Raw genomic sequence first — 23,202 nt, 5'->3', positions numbered from 1 at the left:
TTTTTGTTTGAAAGGAGATATACCCAAGGGGGTCCCATGTCAAGGAAGTCAGGATCTGATGATGGAAGACCAGAGAAATCGAGGGGAATTTTCAAAAATCGTAGGAGCGACTAGTGCGTTTGTAAAGTTTTATTGATCGGATCGATCTTTAGGCTTCGGGAAAACTTCCCGACCTTCGAAAACTGGTCAGCATCAGGGAGATACCCTATGGCCTGGCAAAACTATACAACCTAGAGCAATTTTTCTTTCACGAAACGTATTTAATTCTTGATCAAATTCAATCGCCGGTGCAAAAAAACAAAATGGCGGAAAAAAAAGATGGCCGCCATACAAAATTTTGTCGATTTTGGAAGAAGCCCGTTTGGGTAAAATTAATGTATGGGGCGCTTACTCAAAACGTCATGTAGAGTACGGAAATACTTTCTGGTCACCAAAAACTGCTCCGCATCAGAGAGATACTCTACGGCCTGGCAAAACTATCGCACGTGAACCAATATTTCTTTCAGAGCACTTATTTAAATCTTGGTCAAATTCCATAGCGCGTAAAAAAAAAACAAAATGGCGGAAAAACATGATGGCCGCCATACACAATTTTGTTTTTTTTCAGAAAATGTCTCGGGATATAAAATATATATCGGGGTTGTGATCGGATCGTCATGTTAAGTATGGAAATACTTCCCGATTTTCGAAAACTGCTCCGCATCAGGGTGACACCCTACGGCCTGGCGAAACTATCACACCTGAACCAATTTTTCTTTCACGAAACCTATTTAAATCTTGGTCGAATTTAATGGCCGGTGAAAAAAATACAAAAATGGCGAAAAAACAAGTGGGCCGCCATACAAAATTTTGGTTTTTCCAGAAAATGTCTTGGGGGTAAAAATGATGTATAGGGGTGTGATCGGAACGTCATCTTTGAAAACTGCTCCCAATCAGGGAGACATCCTACGGTCTGGCAAACCAATTGCACCTGGATTTTGTTTGTTTCCACGACACCCATTTAAATCTTGGTCAAATTCTGTCGCCGGTGAAATAAAAACAAAATGGCGGAAAAACAAGATGGCCGCCATACGAAGAGGGACAGTTTCGAATAAACAGGACACGCGAAATCTACTGTATCTATATGTATGCGTGAGTGTGTATGATAGCAGCTTCCACTGACAACCACAAGTGTGTATGTACACATACACATGTGTGTGTGTGTGTGTGAGTGTGTGTGTGTGTGTGTGTGTGTGTGTGTGTGTGTGTGTGTGTGTGTGTGTGTGTGTGTGTGTGTGCGTGTGTCTGTGTGTGTGCGTGTATCTGTGTGTGTGCGTGTGTACGTGCGCGTGTGCTCGTGTGCGTTAGCGCGTGTGCGTTAGCGCGTGTGTGAGTGTGTGTGTGTAACATGTTCATCAATAATAATTGTGATCACTACTAATAATATATTATTTATTATTATATATGAATATAAATCAGAAAATCTGTCTGTCTGCATCCTTGCTCGGTCTAACCATCACTTAAATCGTAAAATAAAATAAATTTTAACAAAAAAAAAAAAACCGACTTCAAACGCAAAACTAAAAAGCAATAAATAAAATTACTTCGCACAAAGTAATTAGTACGTATTTTCAATTAGTTAATTAATTTATAATTCTGAAGTCGGTGCCAAGTAAATGCTACAACAACCCTACTACAATATCAAATTACTATGTACACACAATATTGTTTAATACCTATATCAAAGCAATTACAAAACAATGTCAAACAAAAAATTACAAAACAATCAGTATTGAAAAATATATGAATCGGTACTTCGTTGTAGCATTTCCTTGGCACCGGCTTCAGAATTATAAATTAATTAACTAATTGAAAATACGTACTAATTACTTTGTGCGAAGTAAATTTATTTATTGCTTTTTAGTTTTGCGTTTGAAGTCGGTTTTTTTTTGTTAAAAATTTTATAAACGCCAAAACACGAAATTACTACGGAATTAACCATGAAAAAGCAAACTGTGACGTCATTGAAAAACGTGACAAAAACCATTTTTCTTTATTAAAACTCATAAATAAGTTGAATAGAAAAAAGAAAAGTTTTGTCACCTTTAGATGTGTCTTTATTTAGTACTTAATGAAAATTTCATAATTTATTTTTGACCCAGGAAACTATCCAATTATAATAGGAGAAACAAAGGCTAGAATAACGAAGCTACCCTCTTATGTATCGGATAAAGTACGGAAGTAAGTAACTGCTGTTGCCCGCGTGGTGGTTTAAGGCCCGATCTCCCTATCCATCCATAGGGAAGGCCCGTGCCCCAACAGTGGGGACGTTAATGGGCTGGTGATGATGAAGTAACTGGAAAAAGTGCATGATGAGTATTTTTTTACCTTTTTATTTTGATCATAATAATTACGTGGTATGTATCTCTGTCTTTACTATTATTCGATTTACTATATAATTTATAATGTTAATAAAATAATTTCTGATCCCGATATGTCCCCAGACATATCACAAAAATCACTTTCTGATCCCTGGTGTGGCTAAGACATTACAGGCTGATCACCTGATTGTCCAGAAGTACGATGATCCATGCTTCGAAAGGTTAACATGCAGCTGTTGGTCCCGGTTACTAGTGACTGACGTAAGTACGTAGTCGTTACGTGAGCCATGATAGGTGCCTTTGGCGACTCAATAATAACCCTGACACTAGGGTTGATGAAGTTGGTAATCCGCCTCACAACCCACACGATAGTACCACTGCGCATTGTAAGCACTAGTAATATTCTTCAGCATTCTTGAACTTGATCCCTTGCTTCCTCTGGCTTCAGGTTTGGGTTTTTGTACTAAAAATACAATGAAATTAATCCGCCTATGGAAGTGTACCAAACAAAAGCACACACATAACTACCTTCATTCTATTATTTTGTGGATAGTTCCTTAATCAACCTCACTACCCACACGATAGAAAAAGACTCAACTGCGCGGACGAAACCGCAGCTTCAACTATGCAACAAAGCAAACTTATGTTATAAATAGAACTAATAAGTATGCCATGCGCACAAACAGATATAGCTGAATGTTCAGCCGTTCGCCAACCAGGTTGTTTAGTGCAAATCTCCTCGTATTCTAAGATAATAATCATAAAGGTGTCTTAGAGTGACTGTGCGCAGACTTCTGCTGTCTTTCGGAAGGCACAGACTGTATTTGATATAGATATTGCAAAGCTCATGACCATTTATAAGGTTGAAGAAAGTGGCACGGAGCTACCAGATCCTGCCAGCGACTACATCTGTAGAGCGTGTGGTAGACCTTCCTGGTCTCGCATTGGCTGGTATATGTAGACATGAAAATGTGCCTCCTAGACAATGCATAAATCATTTGGAAAAGATGTATGTGTGAGGCCTGCTGATGACCTCCTCATGCAACGTCACAGTAGTAAAGTCAATTGCTTCAAAATTTGTCGCCACCAATATTTGTTCTTTTGTCCGTGAGCCAGTTCATATGTCACTGTATAAATTAAAGTGTAGTAAAAATGTTGATTTATAAGTACCTAACTACCTCTAACATTAATTGCTCTTAATTATTGTCTGTAATATTTCTTTAAAGACTTAGGTTACTCATTCAAAATAAAAATGTTATGAAAATTTATAATTAAGAAGACAATGGTGCTCATTCCTGTAGACACCATCTAATTTTATTTTAAGTTATACCTGTCATTTTCTTATCCGTCGAAAAGGAAAGGGACGGGTGATTGACAGTTGTGAAATTTAAATTGAATGAGTGAGTGAATGAATAGTCCGGGAGAATTATATAGGTATTTCACTAACATGCAACCCGTTTGATGTGGGCTGTTAATTTAATTCTGTCGGGTTATTGACCAATCTTAATTTTTTAGAGGGTTGTTTTAGATTTAGGTCTCAAATTGACGTCTGTTCCATAAATGATTATGCATGTCGGTTACTCGTCAATTTCCTTTTCTGCGGATAAGAAAATGACAGGTATAACTTAAAATAAAATTAGGCGGTTTCTGCAGGAATTACGATAAATCAAAATACCTTTTTGAAATGGAAAAAGAAATGCTTGTGGAGATCGTGTCTATACGCAAAGTGGTCTGTGCTAGGAATCGTTGTTTAACCCCCGTATAGAGAGGAAAACACGTCTCCTTTATGGAAAGTAATAAAATAACTTTTATGAAATCCGTAACCTGAGTACGTGTCTAGCAAGTTTAACTGTATGAATAAACACTCATTGTTGTTTTTTGATAAAAAAAAGGTCTGTTTATAGTAACAAACATTATAAACGTAATTTAAAAGAAAATGCTTTTCACGTGATTCATTGTAGATATTCCGCAAATGGAATTAACTGCTTGGCCGGACAAATGGAGGGGTCGCGCTGACACAAAGCAGAATGCGTTATTTGAGGATTCGGACCCGAGACCCCTGGGCGTCTGGTATTGATGACAAAGCTAGCCAACATCACAGAGGTCGTTAAAAGTAAAAATGACAAAATAAATACCTTTTATTTTTCTTTCTTTTAAAATATTAAAAGGAGCTTCCATCTTTTTTGGCCATTTTATTTTACCTCTTCCCTGTTTAAATAAAAGGTTATTTATAAAGAGTTTTACTATACTGAAGGGCTGTTTTCCCCAAAAACAATAACACTTACATTTAAAAGGGCTTACTTACAACCCCTTTTATCTTTTTAATAAATAAAATTACAATATTACTTTGTTTTCTCTCGAGTTTACCTTTGTAAGTTTGTGGGAATATAGATTTTAGTTCTGTGCAATAAAGTATATTTGATTTGATTTTATTTTTGATTTGATCAAAATTATTTACTTTTTCGTGCTAAATTTAGCAGGGAGCATTCGGCTGATTATTTTAATTGATAATTTGTGTAAGTTGCTGATGTTTTGTATTGTTGTTCTGTGTTGCGTCCTTTCATAATATATTTTTTCTTTCTTTCTTTATTTTATATTGTTCACGTGGTTAGTTCCTATGGCCTTTCTAACCTGCTGGAACGTTTCAAACGTTGCATCACATGTTACAATACGACATCATGTCCAATTTTAAGACTTTATATCAAAACCCACAACCACTACTGGGCTTCACTATGTTTAGAAAGCCTCCATAGCGACAAGTAATAATGAATACACGATTTTTTCGTCTCATTTCTCTTCAGATGCTTTTAACATATCTCAAGTAGACACTTAACATCAGTCTTCAAGTTCATTCGGTCTTATAAAATGTTTTCTTTTAGGCATGAGTAGTCTCGTATGGAAGTACTTGTTGGTGCTTACTAGTGTGTTGCCAATTGAAAATAATAGTGTATTGACAGTGCCAAACTAAGTACAGCTCTGCTCTGCTGAAGGTGGAAAGATCGCGGACAAGGTAGTCCATACTCATTTCATTTTTAGTATTTCTCATACCTCTCGCTGATTAATAATAATAATACATAAAAAATATTAAGTTTAAAAACTAAAACCTGACTACGGAAAAATCACGGTCTAAAAAGTATGAAATAAGAAAAAAGGAGGAACATTTTTCTCCAAAATTCTCCCGAATAGTGGTGTTTAGCAGATAACCGTGGTCGTATTCTGTGGTAAGCAAACTCTTATGACAAATTGTCATACGAGCACGACTATTTTCTAAACATCAGAGAAAATAAAACATTTATTTCTAAATCTGGATGCAAGAATTAAAAAATTTGAAACGGGATTTAATTTTTTAATTTTATTTTAATTTATATTATTTTGGGCAAATTTTCTTATTTATTAAGGAAACTTGCTTCTGATTCGTGTTGGATGCAAGATTTAGAAATAAAACCTATCAGGAACATGTCCGAGCTGTTAGTTACGTTATCAATCAACGTAATTACCGAGTAAATACTTATAAGAAAACCCGCAAGTAAAAGCTATTAAAATATACATAATATTTAATAATAATGGGGGGTCGCGCTTCCCTATATATACGTCCCACTGCTGGTCACAGGCCTCCCCATGTCGTACGGTTGATGATGATGATGATGATTTAATAATAATATGTACGAATTCAGCCCTTTCCTTCGATACACGGCTATCTTCTAAATATAACTATTCGGAAGAATATCAGAGAATAAAAGAGAATAATTTCTTGTTTCATACTTTTTAAACCGTATTTTTTCCGTAGTCGGGTTTTAGTTTAGAAACTTAAATTTTTATCATTATAAACTGCGTGCGTGGGTACTATTCACAAGGGAGGATAGGGGGTGCTGCCGCCGCGGCGCGTTGAAGCGGGAGGGGGTTTCTATTCGCACGAGTAGTTAATGTCCTTCTAACAGTAACATAAACACACAAACATAAACAGCCTATATACGTCGCATTGTTGGGCACAGGCCTTCCTTCAATCAACCGGATGGGGTACGGAGCATACTCCACCACGCTGCTCCACTGTGGGTTGATGGAGGTGTTTTAACGGCTAATAGCTGAGACCAACGGCTAAACGTGCCCTCCTAAGCACGGAATCATCTTATTTTTCAGCCAATCAGGTGATTCAATCCTAAAAAGTCCTTACCTAACAAAGGACAGTCTCACAAACTAATTTCGACTATGTCCACATCGGGTACCGAACCTGGACCTCCAGATCGTGAGCCTAACGCTTTAACCACTAGACCACAAGACAAAATATTTAATGACTAATCTCATTATCACAGAATACGGGTGTTAGACTTGTTAAAGTGGAAAAAAGTGCTGTAATATTAGCGTGGCTAAATTAGCGATGTTAAAAATCAGTCGATTTCGCTGCATTTACCACCATTTGCTATCATACTAGACCGTACGTACCTCTTAACATGACAGTAAGCCTTTTTATCGCGTGTCGACCAACCATTCCATCAGTAATTGGCAGTGAATTTGGCAAACATGGGCGCTGCCATACCACACCGCAGGAATCGTTAAATTATTTATGCTTACGGAAGTTAGGGGTATTCGCATAGACCCCTATAGACATGATTATATATTATATAATATATATTGTGGTTGAGGTATTACTTGATGTCTTATGTGTCCTTATCTTTATTATGCACCTAGTTAAGTCTCTTTTGTAACTGGTTTTGTTTTATTTTAGTGCAATAAGGTATATTTGAATTGAATTGATATTTATAGATTCATGTTATATACAGTATTGTATTAATATAAGACTACCTATACATGATACACGTGTAACTCGTGTTTTTCTATCAAATAATATTGATTTAGCAGTTACACAAAAGTATAAAAATAATTGAAGAACATATTCATGAAAGGATTGTTTCTGTTTCTAGGTATATTACGTATCACAAGAATTATTCTCTGTATACAATATAGCAGAAAGTCAAACGTACATAATTTAATACTTTAGGCATTATTAGACTTAAAATTATTTAAGCTTATTTATAACTTAAAAAGGATTTAAGTACTAAACTTTATACTACTTTAGAATACTTAGTCACCTCACAAAGCATTCTTCAAACGTTAACAAGAATATAACTATATTTGTTTTACTTAAATAACAGACCTTCAAAAGACTTAGTCCGCTACAAACTGCGGGCTGTCATTATTTTAATGAACCCGGCACCCAACACTTACCTCTAGCTTAATGATACCCTCAAATATTCATAGGACTTCCGTAACAGATATGAATTTTATTTCACTTTACAATGTAGCAGAATGTCTCTACTTCATTTAACTATTTATATTTTAGACTGGCAATATTTCCCGATTTCAATCGTGCGTTTTTATAATCGATTTATAATCGGAATTCTGTGTAAACTCGATTGTTGTATAACGCCGAATAAACCAGCGAACATGGATTTTGATGAGAGTGTGGAAGTAGCGAAAAAAATCTGTGGTCTCTGCCTATCGTAGTAAGAAATATAATATAAATATGTATGTGAGATGACATTTCTATTAGGCGATACCTTCTATAACCGAAGTAATGACGAAAAACGAAATGAGTTGCGAGCAAGGTCGGTTTCAAAGATGTGCTCAATCAATTTTATTTCTCAGAAAGAACTAAGTACCTCTCACTTACTCACAAAGAGATCACTTTCAAAGTGAATTATAGAAATTACCCTTATAGCTACAAAATGTGGCATGCTTAAGTAAATTAATAGGTTCAAATATTATTATTTTATGTTTTTTTTTATTAAAAAAAGAACGTCTAGGGCCCTGTGCCGAGGTTTTTCTTGCAGCTTCTTTTCCCCGGCTATACAGGTTGTGAGCAGCTGCAGTAGTTTTAGGCGGATGAGACGTTCGTTATGTAAAAAATTGACGATTCAAAGTGTAACTATGTTATCTACTGGATAAAAACATTTTTGAATTTGAATTTAAAACTCTAAGTAACAAAATGTTCAAGGATCTAGAATTATTAAAAAAAATATTAATTAACATTATTATCTACGCTGTCATGGCAATTATGTAGCGATTTAACGGACCCTTGAGCCCGCCATCTAAGTTTCGAGCACTCGGATTTAGACTCATCCACAGTACTGTGACTACTGAGAGTTGGCACGGCGCCAGTGCTGTAAACATTTTTGGATTCCCCAGTGCGTAAGACTAGAACCACGGCTATAGAGTGAATAGATACCACAAGTTGATCTACTATGCGTGTCTAGTTTTTGCTTCATCAGACTAAGTGTTAATTATCCGGGCAAGTAGTCAAGAAAAAAAAGAAAACAATTGTTTTTGCCTCCGAAAGAGGATAATTGGGTCGTGTACTAGGTTCAAGATAAAATTATTACTGATTAAGTCAGGTCTAAAGCTAATGAAAAAGATTTTCTTTTTTCTATTTATTATTATTTTTATTTTATTTTTTCTTTTTTTTTACTTTTATCATGTTTTTCTAAGCACATTCTACGTAATCATTTATGGTCCGAATGAAAAGGTATAAAAATACTCATCACGCACCTTTTGCGGTTACTTCCGTACTTTATCTGACACATAAAAGGGTAGCTTCATTATTCTAGCCAGTTGGTTACTGATGGTTAGTATATTTTTCATTAATTATGCCTTTGTTTCTTCTATTAAAATTGGGTAGTTTCTTGGTTCAAAGATAAATTTAGAAATTTTGATTAAGTACTAAATAAAGACACATTTAAAGGTGACAAAACTTTTCTTTTTTTATTCAACTTATTTATGAATGTTAATAAAGAAAAATGTTATAATAAGTTTTAGTATTTTGTCACTTTTTCTATGACGCAACCCGGGTTGCTTTTTCATACAAATTTCATAGTACATAATTTCATGTTTTGACGTTAAGTAAAAAGTAATAAGTAATTAACTAGTAGTAGTAAGTAATTGACTAGTTGAAAACTAGCCTATATCCAACTCGTACCCAGTAATAATTATTACTGCTTCCAAATTATGATTTATCTGGATGTTTTTTCGAGAAATGTAACATGATGTACCTATATTCGCTCTTTATGTAATTAATACATCAGATGAAAAAGACAATCCTCTTTCTATACAAACTCCTAAGATGGATATGACTGGCGATAAGCCCATCGCGCATCGCCCACGTAATGATCGATTGATTAGTTATGTAGGTACGGAAAAAGTAGCACGGTTTTCTGACCTTGCTTTAACAAAATCCCTATTCCATTTTATATCTGTGACAAAATCCAAGTATTAGGTACCCTCAAGTTATTAAATGTGTACGGACCCCGAGCCGTACCTAATGGGATTCTTGTGCCAACGAGTTCAAATTGTATTGTTTTGAAATATTGGATCGTTTCACTCCTCTTGTTGCCAAAAGGATCTTGATTGTCAAGTAGAATTTCCCGAATTAAGTCTGAAAAAGTTATAAAGTTTATTCTGAAGCGAAAATGTAAAAGAAAATGCGTCTTTTCTAAATTAGATGACGATTCGATAATGCGATATTTTCAAATAAAATGTAACATTTCAAAATTACCATTAAAAAGATTGTCTGAAATAAACGTTGTCATTAAGTAGATAAGATCACGCCTATTTCCCGTTGAGGTAGGCAGAGACGACGCACTTACTACGATCCTGGCACACCACATTTCTTATTCTAAGACACCAGTGCCGTATTTATCAAAACTTACAAGTCTACACGTTCACAAGCTACCAGTTACAAGTAAGTATGTGTAAATTATGTTTATCAAAAAAGTAGAGGGATTGTCAAACATACTTGTGAAATAAATATTGACACTTGTAATTATGTAATTTACAATGAATTTTTTTACGAGAAAATTTCTTGTAATAAGTTTTGATAAACAGGGCACAGATCAAAATCAACCACAAGTATTATTATTAATAATAAATAGATTCCCTATCCAACAATTTGGAGCAATCGAAACGTCTGCCTCACATCATAATTTTAAATAATAAGAGAGAAAGAAAAATGTTTTATAAAGCCGTTTGACCTCCAAACTGTCATTGAAGCCGGTAATATTATAATATATATAGCTACAAACCCACTGACTCACTGACTGACTGACTCACTGACAGGGTTGTTCTCCCAGAAGGAGCGTCGGGGGGTCAAAATAATGTATGGGGGGTTTGATCCAAATCTTCCGGTGAGTATGGGAAAACTTCCAGATCTTGGAAAACTGCTCCGCATCAGGGAGACACCCTACGGCCTGGCGCAACTATCGCACCTGGAACGATTCTTTTTTCACAAAACCTATTTAAATCTTGGTCATATTTTATCGTGGGTGAAAAAAAATCAAAATGGCGGAAAAACAAGATGGCCGCCATACAAAATTTCTTTTTTCTAGAAAATGTCTCGGAGGTAAAAATGATGTATGGGAGGTGTGATCGAAACGTCAAGCTGAGTATGGAAAAGCTGCTCGATCTTGAAAACTGCTCCGCATCAGGGAGACACCCCACGGCCTGGCGAAACTATGGCACCTAGGACTTTTTTGTTTTCAAGAAACCTATTTAAATCTTGGTCAAATTTTATCGCTGGTAAAAAAAAATCAAAATGGCGGAAAAACAAGATGGCCGCCATACAAAATTTTGTTTTTCCTGAAAATGTCTCGGGGGTAAAAACTGTGTATGGAGGTATAATCGGAACATATTGTTGAGTATGGAAATATTGTTTGATCTTTGAAAACTGCTCCGCATCAGGGAGACACCCTACGGCCTGGCAAAACTATAGCACCTGGAACGTTTTGGTTTTCATGAGACCTATTTAAGTCTTGGTCAAATTCTATCGCGGTAAAAAAAATGGCGGAAAAACAAGATGGCCGCCATACAAATTTTTGTTTTTACAGAAAATGTCTCGGGTGTAAAAACGATGTATAGAGGTGTTATGGGAACGTCTTGTTGAGTATGGAAATACTGCTAGATCTTCGAAAACTGCTCCGCATCAGGGGTCACCCTACGGCCTGGCAAAACCATACGCAACGCACCTAGAACTTTTTTGATTTCACGAGACCAATTCAAGTCTTGGTCAAATTCTATCGCGGTAAAAAAATGGCGGGAAAACAAGACACGCGAGCAGCTTGCTGCGAGCGAACCACGCGACATCTAGTTATATTATATAAAGCTACAAACCCACTGACTGACTGACTGACTCACTGACTCACTGACAGGGTTGTTCTCCCAGAAGGAGTGTCGGGGGGTCAAAATGATGTATGGGGGGTGTGATCAGGACCTTCCGGTGAGTATGGGAAAACTTCCAGATCTTGGAAAACTGCTCCGCATCAGGGAGACACCCTACGGCCTGGCGCAACTATCGCACCTGGAACGATTCTTTTTTCGTAAAACCTATTTAAATCTTGGTCAAATTTTATCGTGGGTGAAAAAAAAACAAAATGGCGGAAAAACAAGATGGCCGCCATACAAAATTTTGTTTTTTCAGAAAATGCATCGGGAGTAAAAACTGTGTATGGGGATGTAATCGGAACGTCTTGTGGAGTATGAAAACACTTCTCTATCTTCAAAATCTGCTCCGCATCAGGGAGACACCCTACGGCCTGGCAAAACTATAAAACCTGGAGCAATTTTTCTTTCGCGAAACATATTTAAATCTTGGTCAAATCCAATCCCTGGTGAAAAAAAATCAAAATGGCGGAAAAACAAGATGGCCGCCATACAAATTTTTAGTTTTTCCTTAAAATGCCTCGGGGATAAAAATTATGTATGAGGGTTTTGATCGGAACGTCATGTAGAGTACGGGTATACTTCCAGGTTTTCGAAAACTGCTCCGCATCAGGGAGACACCCTAAGGCCTGGCAAAACTATCGCACCTGGAACAATATTTTTTTCACGAAACCTATTTAAATCTTGGTCAAATTCTACTGTGAATGAAAAAAAATCAAAATGGCGGAAAAACAAGATGGCCGCCATACAAATTTTTAGTTTTTCCTGAAATTGCCTCTGGGATAAAAATTATGTATGAGGGTTTTGATCGGAACGTCATGTAGAGTACGGGTATACTTCCAGGTTTTCGAAAACTGCTCCGCATCAGGGATACACCCTACGGCCTGGCGAAATTATCGCATCTGGAACTTTTTTGTTTTCACGAAACCTATTTAAATCTTAGTCAAATTTAATCGCCAGTGAAAAAAAAACAAAATGGCCGAAAAACAAGATGGCCGCCATACAAAATTTTGTTTTTCCAGAAAATGTGTCAGAGCTAAAATTGATGTATAGGGGTGTGATCGGAACGTCATCTTGGAAAACTGCTTCGCATCAGGGAGACACCCTACGGCCTGGCAAAACTATTGCACCTAGAACTTTTTTGATTTCACGAGACCTATTTTAGTCTTGGTCAAATTCTATCGCGGTAAAAAAATGGCGGGAAAACAAGACACGCGAGCAGCTTGCTGCGAGCGAACCACGCGACATCTAGTTATTATACTATATATAGCTACAAACCCATGTACTGACTGACTGACTGACTGACTGACTGACTGACTCACTCACTGACAGAGTTGTTCTCCCAGAAGGAGCCTCGGGGGGTAAAAATGATGTATGGGGGGTGTAATCAAGATCTTCCGGTGAGTATGGGAAAACTTCCAGATCTTGGAAAACTGCTCCGCATCAGGGAGACACCCTACAGTCTGGCGCAACTATTAGACCTGGATCAATTTTTTTTTCGCAAAACCTATTTAAATCTTGGTCAAATTCCATCGTGGGTGAAAAAAAAACAAAATGGCGGAAAAACAAGATGGCCGCCATACAAAATTTAGTTTTTCCGGAAAATGTCTCAGGGGTAAAAATTGTGTATGGGAGTGTAATGGGAGTGTCTTGTTGAGTATGGAGACACTTCTCTTTCTTCAAATCTGCTCCGCATCAGGGAGACACCCTACGGCCTGGCAAAACTATCGCACCTGGAACGATTATTTTTTCACAGAACCTATTTAAATCTTGGTCAAATTCTATCGTGAGTGAAAAAAAATCAAAATGGCGGAAAAACAAGATGGCCGCCATACAAATTTTTAGTTTTTCCTTAAAATGCCTCGGGGGTGAATGTGATGTAAGAGGAATGAGATCAAAATGTCATATTGAGTATGGAAATACTTCCCGACCTTCAAAAACTGCTCCGCATCAGGGCGGCACCCTACAGCCTGGGAAAACTATCGCACCTGGAACGATTCTTTTTTCACCAAACGTAATAAAATCTTGGTCAAATTTTATCGCCGGTAAAAAAAAAACAAAATGGCCGAAAAACAAGATGGCCGCCATACAAATTTTTGTTTTTCCAGAAAATGTCTCGGGTGTAAAAACGATGTATAGGGGTGTGATCGGAACGTCATCTTGGAAAACTGCTCCGCATCAGGGAGACACCCTACGGCCTGGCAAAACTATAGCACCTAGAACTTTTTTGATTTCACGAGACCTATTTAAGTCTTGGTCAAATTCTATACAAAGCTTCGAACTAATACAGGACACGCGAGCAGCTTGCTGCGAGCGAACCACGCGACATCTAGTTATATTATATATAGCTACAAACCCATGTACTGACTGACTGACTGACTGACTCACTGACAGGGTTGTTCTCCCAGAAGGAGTGTCGGGGGGTAAAAATGGTGTATGGGGGATGTGATCAAAATTTTCCGGTGAGTATGGGAAAACTTCCAGATCTTGGAAAACTGCTCCGCATCAGGGAGACACCCTACGGCCTGGCGAAACTATCGCACCTGGAACGATTCTTTTTTCACAAAACCTACTTAAATCTTGGTCAAATTTTATCGCCGGTGAAAAAAAATCAAAATGGCGGAAAAACAAGATGGCCGCCATACAAAATTTTATTTTTCCACAAAATGTCTCGTGGGTAAAAACTGTGTATGGGGGTGTAATCGGAACGAATTGTTGAGTATGGAAATACTTCTCGATCTTGAAAAACTGCTCCGCATCAGGGAGACACCCCACGGCCTGGCAAAACTGTCGCACCTGGAACGATTCTTTTTTCACAAAACCTATTTATTTCTTGGTCAAATTCTATCGTAGTTGAAAAAATATCAAAATGGCGGAAAAACAAGATGGCCGCCATACAAAATATTCGTTTTTCTCGAAAATGCCTCGGGGGTGAATATGATGTAAAAGGGATGTGATCAAAATGTCATGTTGAGTATGGAAATACTTCCCGACCTTCAAAAACTGCTCCGCATCAGGAAGACACCCTACGGCCTGGCAAAACTATCGCACCTGGAACTTTTTTATCTTCACGAAACCTATTTAAATCTTGGTCAAATTTTATCGCCGGTGAAAAAAAAACAAAATGGCCGAAAAACAAGATGGCCGCCATATACATTTTTGTTTTTCCAGAAAATGTCTCAGAGGTAAAAATGATGTATTGAGGTGTGATCGGAACGTCATCTTGGAAAACTGCTCCGCATCAGGGAGACACCCTACGGCCTGGCAAACTATAGCACCTAGAACTTTTTTGATTTCACGAGACCTATTCAAGTCTTGGTCAAATTCTATCGCGGTAAAAAAATGGCGGGAAAACAAGACACGCGAGCAGCTTGCTGCGAGCGCACCACGCGACATCTAGTTTCTTATTATACTTCAAAGGCCGTCCATTATTATCATTCAAAGACGACGTCCTCGTAGTAGGTGCACGTCTTTTGGCGTCTTTTCACGCACCAAATTAATGGTGGATCTCACGCGAGCATTTTTTTTATTTTTCTAACTTGTGGTTCAATGGAAAAGGTTTGGTGGCTAGTAAAATTATTATCGATATCTGTCTTAATCAGCAAGGCAAGTGTGCCGCCGTCTCTCGTTTTCAACGAGTATCGTTGATTTGTACGCGCCTTTAATCGGCTGGTTGGTTTGAGCGGTAACCTATCACCGTACGGTCAATAATTTTATCAAGAAAATCATCCTTGTCTGTTCTGTGATGCATTACCATCTTTGACTTCAGTAAGCACCAAGTGTAGCAGCACCATACCTTCTGGTGCCTTACATACCTCGATAGCAATAGGTCTAACTAGTCAAATTAGTTACTATTTACTAAACGTCAAAACACGAAATTAATGTAGAATTTGTATGAAAAAGCACACAATAACGTCATAGAAAGACGTGATAAAATTTCGGACTTATTACGTTTTCTTTATTAAAATTCATCATCATCAACACCAGCCCATTAACGTCCCCACTGCTGGGGCACGGGCCTTACCTATGGATGGATAGGGAGATCGGGCCTTAAACAATCACGCGGGCCCTGTGGGGATTGATGGATTTTTAATTAAAATTCATAGATAAGTTAAATAGTAAAAAGAAAATGTTTTACGTTAGTTTTAGACCTGTCTATACGTATATTTAGTAATCAGAATTTCATAATTTATCTTGTACCGAGTACACGAACCAATTGCGGTAGTTACATGAAAAGGTGTGTAGGTACATTTTGTGACGTAGTCAGCATTAAACTCCTTATCTCTTAACTTGCACCAGCGACCAAAAGAGCTGAATTTTTGTCAACCTTGCGTTTCCCTGATTCAGTAGCGACGTGTGCCATTCCGTGACAGTCACAAAGATAATTCTCATCATTTATATTCAGAATTCGGAATTCATGCTTGAACAATTTAAAACCGACGTTTTCCACAATAAATTGCGGTTTGCGTGTGCCTTATGAAATGTAAACAGGAGTTTACGCAGTCGTTTTCTTCCTGCCACGTCGTGGTTTCCCTTTCTCTAATAAAGTTTGAAGTCAATATTTGTTTATGGAAGTTGAGGAGTTTGATTTAATCTTTTCATAAGTCATGCGCTGCGTGCGGTGGCTTAATTACCCTGATGTTTCTGTTGTCTTTGGAGACTATTATTTTTGTCAAATTTCTTCTTGTATTGTTGTATTATTGTACAAAGTATTTGCTTCAACCCACCTATCGCGTTGGTCTAACAGAAAGCTCGATTCGGTGTGGGTACTTAGTTCATCTTGCGATGGATGTACCTCTGACTACCCCAATTGAGATGTAGTTGTGAGCTTATGTTATGTTTAAACCCACCCAAAGAAAACCTTAGCCTTCGATACGAATGTTCACTATAATTCCTGTTTTTTTGTTTAAATCGAAATTATTTCATAGAAAGTTTCGTACTACTTTCAATACGAAAACAAACATTCAGATAAATGGGAAATTATTAGTTAGTTACTTTTTTTAATAGGTATCTGCTAAGTTACAATGTAGAAATATTTATACCATCATTCGTTTGTTTTCAAACTCTATTCTTTTTTCAAATCCGTAGCGTATTTCGAAATAAAATCTATTAATTATCGCTAGTTTTAAATAAAAGTGCCTTCGTTACAAAGACGACATAGGTATAAAATATGGGTCGTTTTTCCTTCTTTTTTCACAAAAGCAACAGATCTTGAGCCGCGGCCATTAGGGCGGCGTAACGACTACACTGTTAACAAGCAACTCCTCATTACCACGCAGTTATTATTATAATGACCAAGCTTGCCACTGTTTTTGTATACAGATCTATAAATATACAAGCTGTGAGCTGGAAACGTTAGAGGTGAGCTAAAAATAAATGGGGAAATTTTGGTCATCAGTCATCGTAGGTTAGATGTGGCAGTGCACCAAAGAGTAAAGGCCAACTTTCAGGACACTAACTGAGCTTAATTTATATTTGTGCAACCTGTTTGGACAAATATTATTTGTCGTTGTTTATTTGTTTGGATAGATAGAAACAATACACCGATTAGTTATCAGAAAATAACGTATCTATGGTTTAATGTTGGAGATCCTAAGATGGATATTGAAAAGCTGTCATTCCATCTTCTATCCTAAAAACTCTATCAATAAACTATATCAACGACCTCCGTGGACCAGTGGTTGAGCGCTGGGTTCACGATCCGGCGGTCCTGGGTTCAACTCCCGGTGGGGACATCACAAAAATTACTTTGTGGTCCCTAGTTTGGTTAGGACATCACTGGCTGATCACCAGATTGTAAGTAAGATGATCCATGCTTTGGAAAGCACGTTAAGCTGTTGGTCCCGGTTACTACTTACTGGTGTAAGTAAGTAGTCGTTCATGAGCCATGTCAGGGGCCTTTGGTGGATCCATAGTAACCCTGACACCAGTACTGGTGCATCTAACAACCCACACGATAGAAGAAGATGACTCTAATACTGAATTTCGAAGTTTGAAATTCCGATCTATGTTAGAAAATAGTTGACATAACATAACATTAGCTCACGACTAGTATACCCTATTGGGCTTGTCAGAGAGTACGAATACATCTAGCAAGATGAACTGAGTACCCAAGCCGAGTACCAACGTGATAGGTGGTGAGCCATATTGCCGTCTATAACGGACAAGAATTGTAATATAAAAACTCTCAAACAAATTCCCATTACACGAAAACACTTTTATGCTTCGACGTAAATTCAATTATTCTTGTATTTTCCAGTAAAATATTAAACAGAATTGGATATTTGAGAGACATCGTTGTACCACTTTTGTTAAATTGGAAGTAACAAAGATCTTTGTGTTGCAGCTTTAGTAATATTTTATACCTATCCTCTTTGTTCTAAATAAGATTCAAAGTAAAAATTAGATTTTTCCCGATACAAAAGTAACCTACTGCCGCAGTCGCAATAAATTTCAAAAATTACGAACATAAACAATGTTTATGATAAACAGCCCTTAGATAATAAATAGTCCTTATAAAACTTTTACCCACTGCCATCTTTCTTCGCATTTCTCAGTAATGAACTTAGCGTATTCCTTCCTAAGTGTCACACCGTACCCGGTCGTGCCTGTAGCGTAATCTAACTATTACCATTTAACTGATATTTCTTTACTATGCATAAGCACGCGACCCTAAAGCAATCTTGTTTTGCGCCCCAACAAATCTTACGCGCGAACAAATCGCATACAAACTTTATTTTCGTAAACGGCAAACTTTATTTTGCCGGGACAAATGTGCCTTTTACCATATTGACGGTTTACAGTCTTGAATTATGACATTATTAAGAAATTGGGTCCGTAAAAATGTTATAGGTTTCTTATACGATAAGTAGCTTAAGCGGTCCTATATGTTAGTAAACGTCAGATTTGAATATAACAAACATGCAATGATGTTCCTTCTTTATTTACTCGAGAAGCTACGAGTATATCAAGATATACCACTTACTTATAATAATATTATACTTTTTTCTATTTGAGGCATTAACTATTTGGTTGCAGATATGTGGAACTGAGGGGTCTCACCCGGTACAAAAAAACTTTCCGATCGTAACTTCGACAGATCTATTGGATTCCGATTGATCTTTTTATGAACAGACAGTCATATCCTAATGAGTATCCAGACTCACAAAAGCCATAATATAGTATTTGTCGATTGGAATTAATCATCATTAGCCGTACGACGCCCACTACTGGGCATAGGCCTCCCCCAAGGATCTCCACGACGATCGGTCCTGCGCTGCCCGCATCCCGGCTTGGAATTAATAAACTCGATTAATCAATCGATAATTCTTGATGTAACAATGTATAGCAACATAAAATATTAGTATTTACAAACGAATAGCATAAGTACAATAGGCTACTTGCCGCAATAATTACCTACCGATGAATACAAATAGATCCGAGAACCCTCTTGCCTATCTCATGCTTGGTAAGTATGTATTTGATTCTGAAGGCCCTTTACCCCAGTTTCCGTGTAATGAGGATGAAAGCAATCTTTCAGTTGTAGCCTTCCAACATTTCTCAGAAAGTGGTTTTGTTTTAGCTGAATCATCGGACCCTAGGGCATTGTATTGTCATTTCTTAATAATCACTCTTATGACGAAGCTGTTCTTAAAAGGTCAAAGCGAGAATGTGCACCCTTTTGTGTTTTGAAGATAACGTTAGAAAGCTATTCCCTTCACTGTAGATGACAAAGCAGTTCAAATGAAGTACTAAGAAACAGCCCTATAGGTTTATTAATTTCTCAACTATTTTTGTTTTAATGAGCGTGAAACAAAGCAGTTACGATATTTGCTTCAAAATAACGTGTTAAAACTATGCAGAAATTGGGTCAGCAATTTGTAAAGCAATTAATGTCAGAATAAATTTTAATATTTTTGCAGATATAGAAGTAAATAAAATTAAACGTATAATGTCAAAACGATACGTTCGGGATTTAAACGAAAATCGATTCTATTGAATGAATTATATTAAAGAAAGTTTAATTGCTTTCCGGCACTGCATCGCCGACAGTAGATGCTCGGGCAATTCTAAAACTAGAAATAGTCACAAAATTCCTTCACTTACTACCTGCCATTGACAGCCCTAATTTTGAGAGAGAGTAATATGCAGGTCTACAACATTAGTGAACTAACCAGAGCTATTTTCTACATAGCGTGGCGACGATTTTAGTTCCGACCGACTGGTCGCTCCAAAACGGATGGCCAAAAAGGTCGCGAATATTTACCATTCAGTGGTGGGTAGGTTACATAATAAATGGCATAAGTTGGTAAACCCGGCTCTGCTCAACAATAGAGGCTTTGTTTCCGACCCCTTGTATATTAGGAGGCTTTTATATTTATGTTCGGAAGGTCCAAATTAATTTGGCCCTAATACCAATAAAATATTACCTAATATTATATTTATCGGTTGTTGTTATAAGTTTTTGTTGGGGTGCCGCGTTGTTTATTGAAAGGATTATCATTAAAAGGGTGTATTGGATTTCGGTCTTGGATGTTTAGCGGTAGGTATGAGTACTTGTAAATGTTGGAACGATTAAAATGTGAATTATGTTTAATGTGTTTATTTTCGTCAACACCTTTTAAAGGGCCCAGAACATGCACCCTTTTGTGTATAACACACCTCAGACACTTCATACAAAAATCTCATTCTTACCCTATGCCAACTACTTAACGCGTAAGAGCGAGAGAGACGGTCGGCACCCTCTCCTTCTTATATCGGCTTTCGACCATTTAAGACTAAAGTAAGTCCCAGACCATTATACACAGCGATACGGCTCGCCATATGACGTTGGTCTAACAGAAAGCTCGGTGTGGTGTGGGTACTTTTTCTTGCGATGCATGTACCTACGACTCAATAAACAATCAATTGGGTTGCAGTTCTGAGTTTATGTTATCGTAAGACCCAGGGGAAGTGACCTAAGGCGAAGAAGTGAGTGCAAGGCGAAGAGTTACCGTTTTAAAATATACGTAGTAGTATTCTTTATTATTTGAGGAGCTCGGTGGCGCAGCGGTAAATGCGCTCGGTCTGCGATTGTTGAAGTAAAGCAACTTTCGCAGAGGCCGGTCATAGGATGGGTGACCACAAAAAAAAAGTTTTCATCTCGAGCTCCTCCGTGCTTCGGAAGGCACGTTAAGCCGTTGGTCCCGGCTGCATTAGCAGTCGTTAATAACCACCAATCCGCACTGGGCCCGCGTGGTGGTTTAAGGCCCGATCTCCCTATCCATCCATAGGGAAGGCCCGTGCCCCAGCAGTGGGGACGTTAATGGGCTGATGATGATGATTCTTTATTTTATGTAAAAACTGTACAATATAGGTACAAAAACAACATTTAAATTAGACTCTATCCTAAACGGTAAGTAGGTACTATTATCTCATATTAATCAACTCGAAATTCTCGAGCACAAACGGAATAATAAGACTGAAATTCCCGACATATTCGGATCCTCGGATTAAAGCTGTCACGGTATGAGGAGTAGGTACTTACATGATTATGTAAATACGCGAATGTAGATGAGGGGAAGTTGTTACACTGTATCTATGTTCGACTAATCTTCTAGTCGCGTGGAGTCGTGTGGTTCGACTGTGCGCAATGAAGCGGTGAACGATGAGCTATTTTCTGATTATATTGTTTAATGAAGGAAGCGGGAAGCCGCTGGATGCGGGCAGCGCAGGATCGATCGTCGTGGAGATCCTTGGGGGAGGCCTATGCCCAGCAGTGGGCGTCATACGGCTGATGATGATGATGATGATTGTTTAATGCTGATGAGGGATTAGGGGGCCCCGATACCGGACTTGCACCAATGAGTTATTAATTTGCCTTGAGTGCAGCTTTCACTAACACAGTTGGCTCGACCATTATGGACAGCGATACGACTCACCACCTATCAGGTTGGTCTGATAAAAAGTTCGGTGAGTGTACTTAGTTCATATTGCAATGGATGTGCCTCTGACTACCCTAATTGGGATATAGTCGTGAGCTTACGATTTAGCGTTTAGCGAGGGAAAAATCAACGGGAGGTTTTTGCCAGGATCAAATAGGCTTCATAAGATAAGATGAGGAAAAGTTGTTATACTGTATATGGGTTTGACTAATCTTTGTTCGACTACGAGCGATAAAGCGGAAGAGTGAATGCTTTTTTATTATCTTTTTTTAATATTTTTCATTCCATTGATGTATAACATGTTTATAGTTTCAATCAATGAGTTAACAGAGTATTTTAAAAGTCGCAATTCTTGTGAAATCCATAACACAAATTCGAGTACTTATAAAATATCGGTAAAACCAGCCCAATATAGGTTACATACCTCCGGAATGCGTTTCTCGGGAATGTGGGTTTCCTCACGATGTTTTCTTCACCGTTGAGCACGTAATAATCCAAACATGAATTCGAAAATCATTAGTTTAGGCCTATTCTGGGATTCTAACGGGGACGGCTCGGTATAACAATGTGTATTTAAATATTTAATCCTTAATACTTTAATTATAATAATTGTAGGTACTTTTGTCTTCTTTTTTAAATTTATTTATAAACAAAATTACATACATATACACTTTAATACTATCGTCAAACTAAACTGTTATTTGTACGTTTTAGACTCTGCATTGTATAGTTTAAGCAATAGTTACTGTAGTTTAATATTAGTAGCGATATGAATATTTTAGTAACAATAACAACAGTGCTGTTCTAACAACAACCAGCTTAGTTTTAATTTTCTGGTTCGGCGAGCTCATACCTTCAAAACGCTACATTGCATAATATATTATGATTTCCAGTAAAATGAAACTTTGTAAAATAAACTTGCAGCGTCTATATTATAGTTAAGTTTATATAACAATAACTTTCCGGGGATCCAGTCCATGTAAACTTGAGTAATCGTGGGAGTTATTAATTACTTATCAGTCGTTTTAAGTTGTAAGTTATTTTTTACTTTAACCGACTTGAAAAAAGGAGGAGGTTCATAATTCGTCTATATGTTTAATATTTTTTTTTTATATAAGTCGTTTTGTTTTGGGCGGAAGGCAAGACGGAAACCACTGCCCTATTTGTCCCTAAAAAGTAGCATGGAGAATGCTACACCGACAAGCGTTGATGAAGTCATTTTAATTTTATCTTTTGCCGATTACTTTTTTCTTTTCTCTAAATTCATGGTTAGAAAATATAATCTCTCGCTAAAAAGCATTCTTTAGCGATCCCTAAATTATAATAATATAGATAGGCGGAATTACTTTCACTATTATAATTATATTATTATTTATAATATACATATTATGGATTACCCCTAGCCCACAGAATAAAATAGAACAAGAACTTCTCATAGATGGGAATTGGAATTTGGTTTCACTATCAAGCATGCCTTATATTATATTAATTTCTTTCTACAATTTTCTAGATTCTAATTACCATCGAAGCAATTTTTGGAAAACACACTTTTAATATGTAATATAGTAAAAATCTATAAACTTCAAGAAAACCAGGTCTTGGTTCGTTAGTCTCGCCTAGTTTTTCTAGAACGTTCTCTGTTCGACGTATTGCATTGTTCCCAATACAATTTGCCGGTCGATCGAACAGATGTAGTTTAGTGAGTAGCTTTTTGT

General features: G+C 37.3%; 1 protein-coding gene across 1 annotated transcript in view; it reads left to right on the top strand.

The window, feature by feature from the left end:
• The window catches only part of LOC126366216 (protein O-mannosyl-transferase TMTC1-like), a 169,985-nt gene that overhangs the window by 86,031 nt on the left and 60,752 nt on the right, over positions 1 to 23,202 (top strand). The window lies entirely within an intron of this gene.

Source organism: Pectinophora gossypiella, chromosome 4 (genome assembly GCF_024362695.1).
Source record: "Pectinophora gossypiella chromosome 4, ilPecGoss1.1, whole genome shotgun sequence".
In the NCBI taxonomy this organism is placed as follows: domain Eukaryota; kingdom Metazoa; phylum Arthropoda; class Insecta; order Lepidoptera; family Gelechiidae; genus Pectinophora; species Pectinophora gossypiella.
Note: the sequence above shows the minus strand (reverse complement) of the source record. Positions and strands in the feature narration are given on the sequence as shown.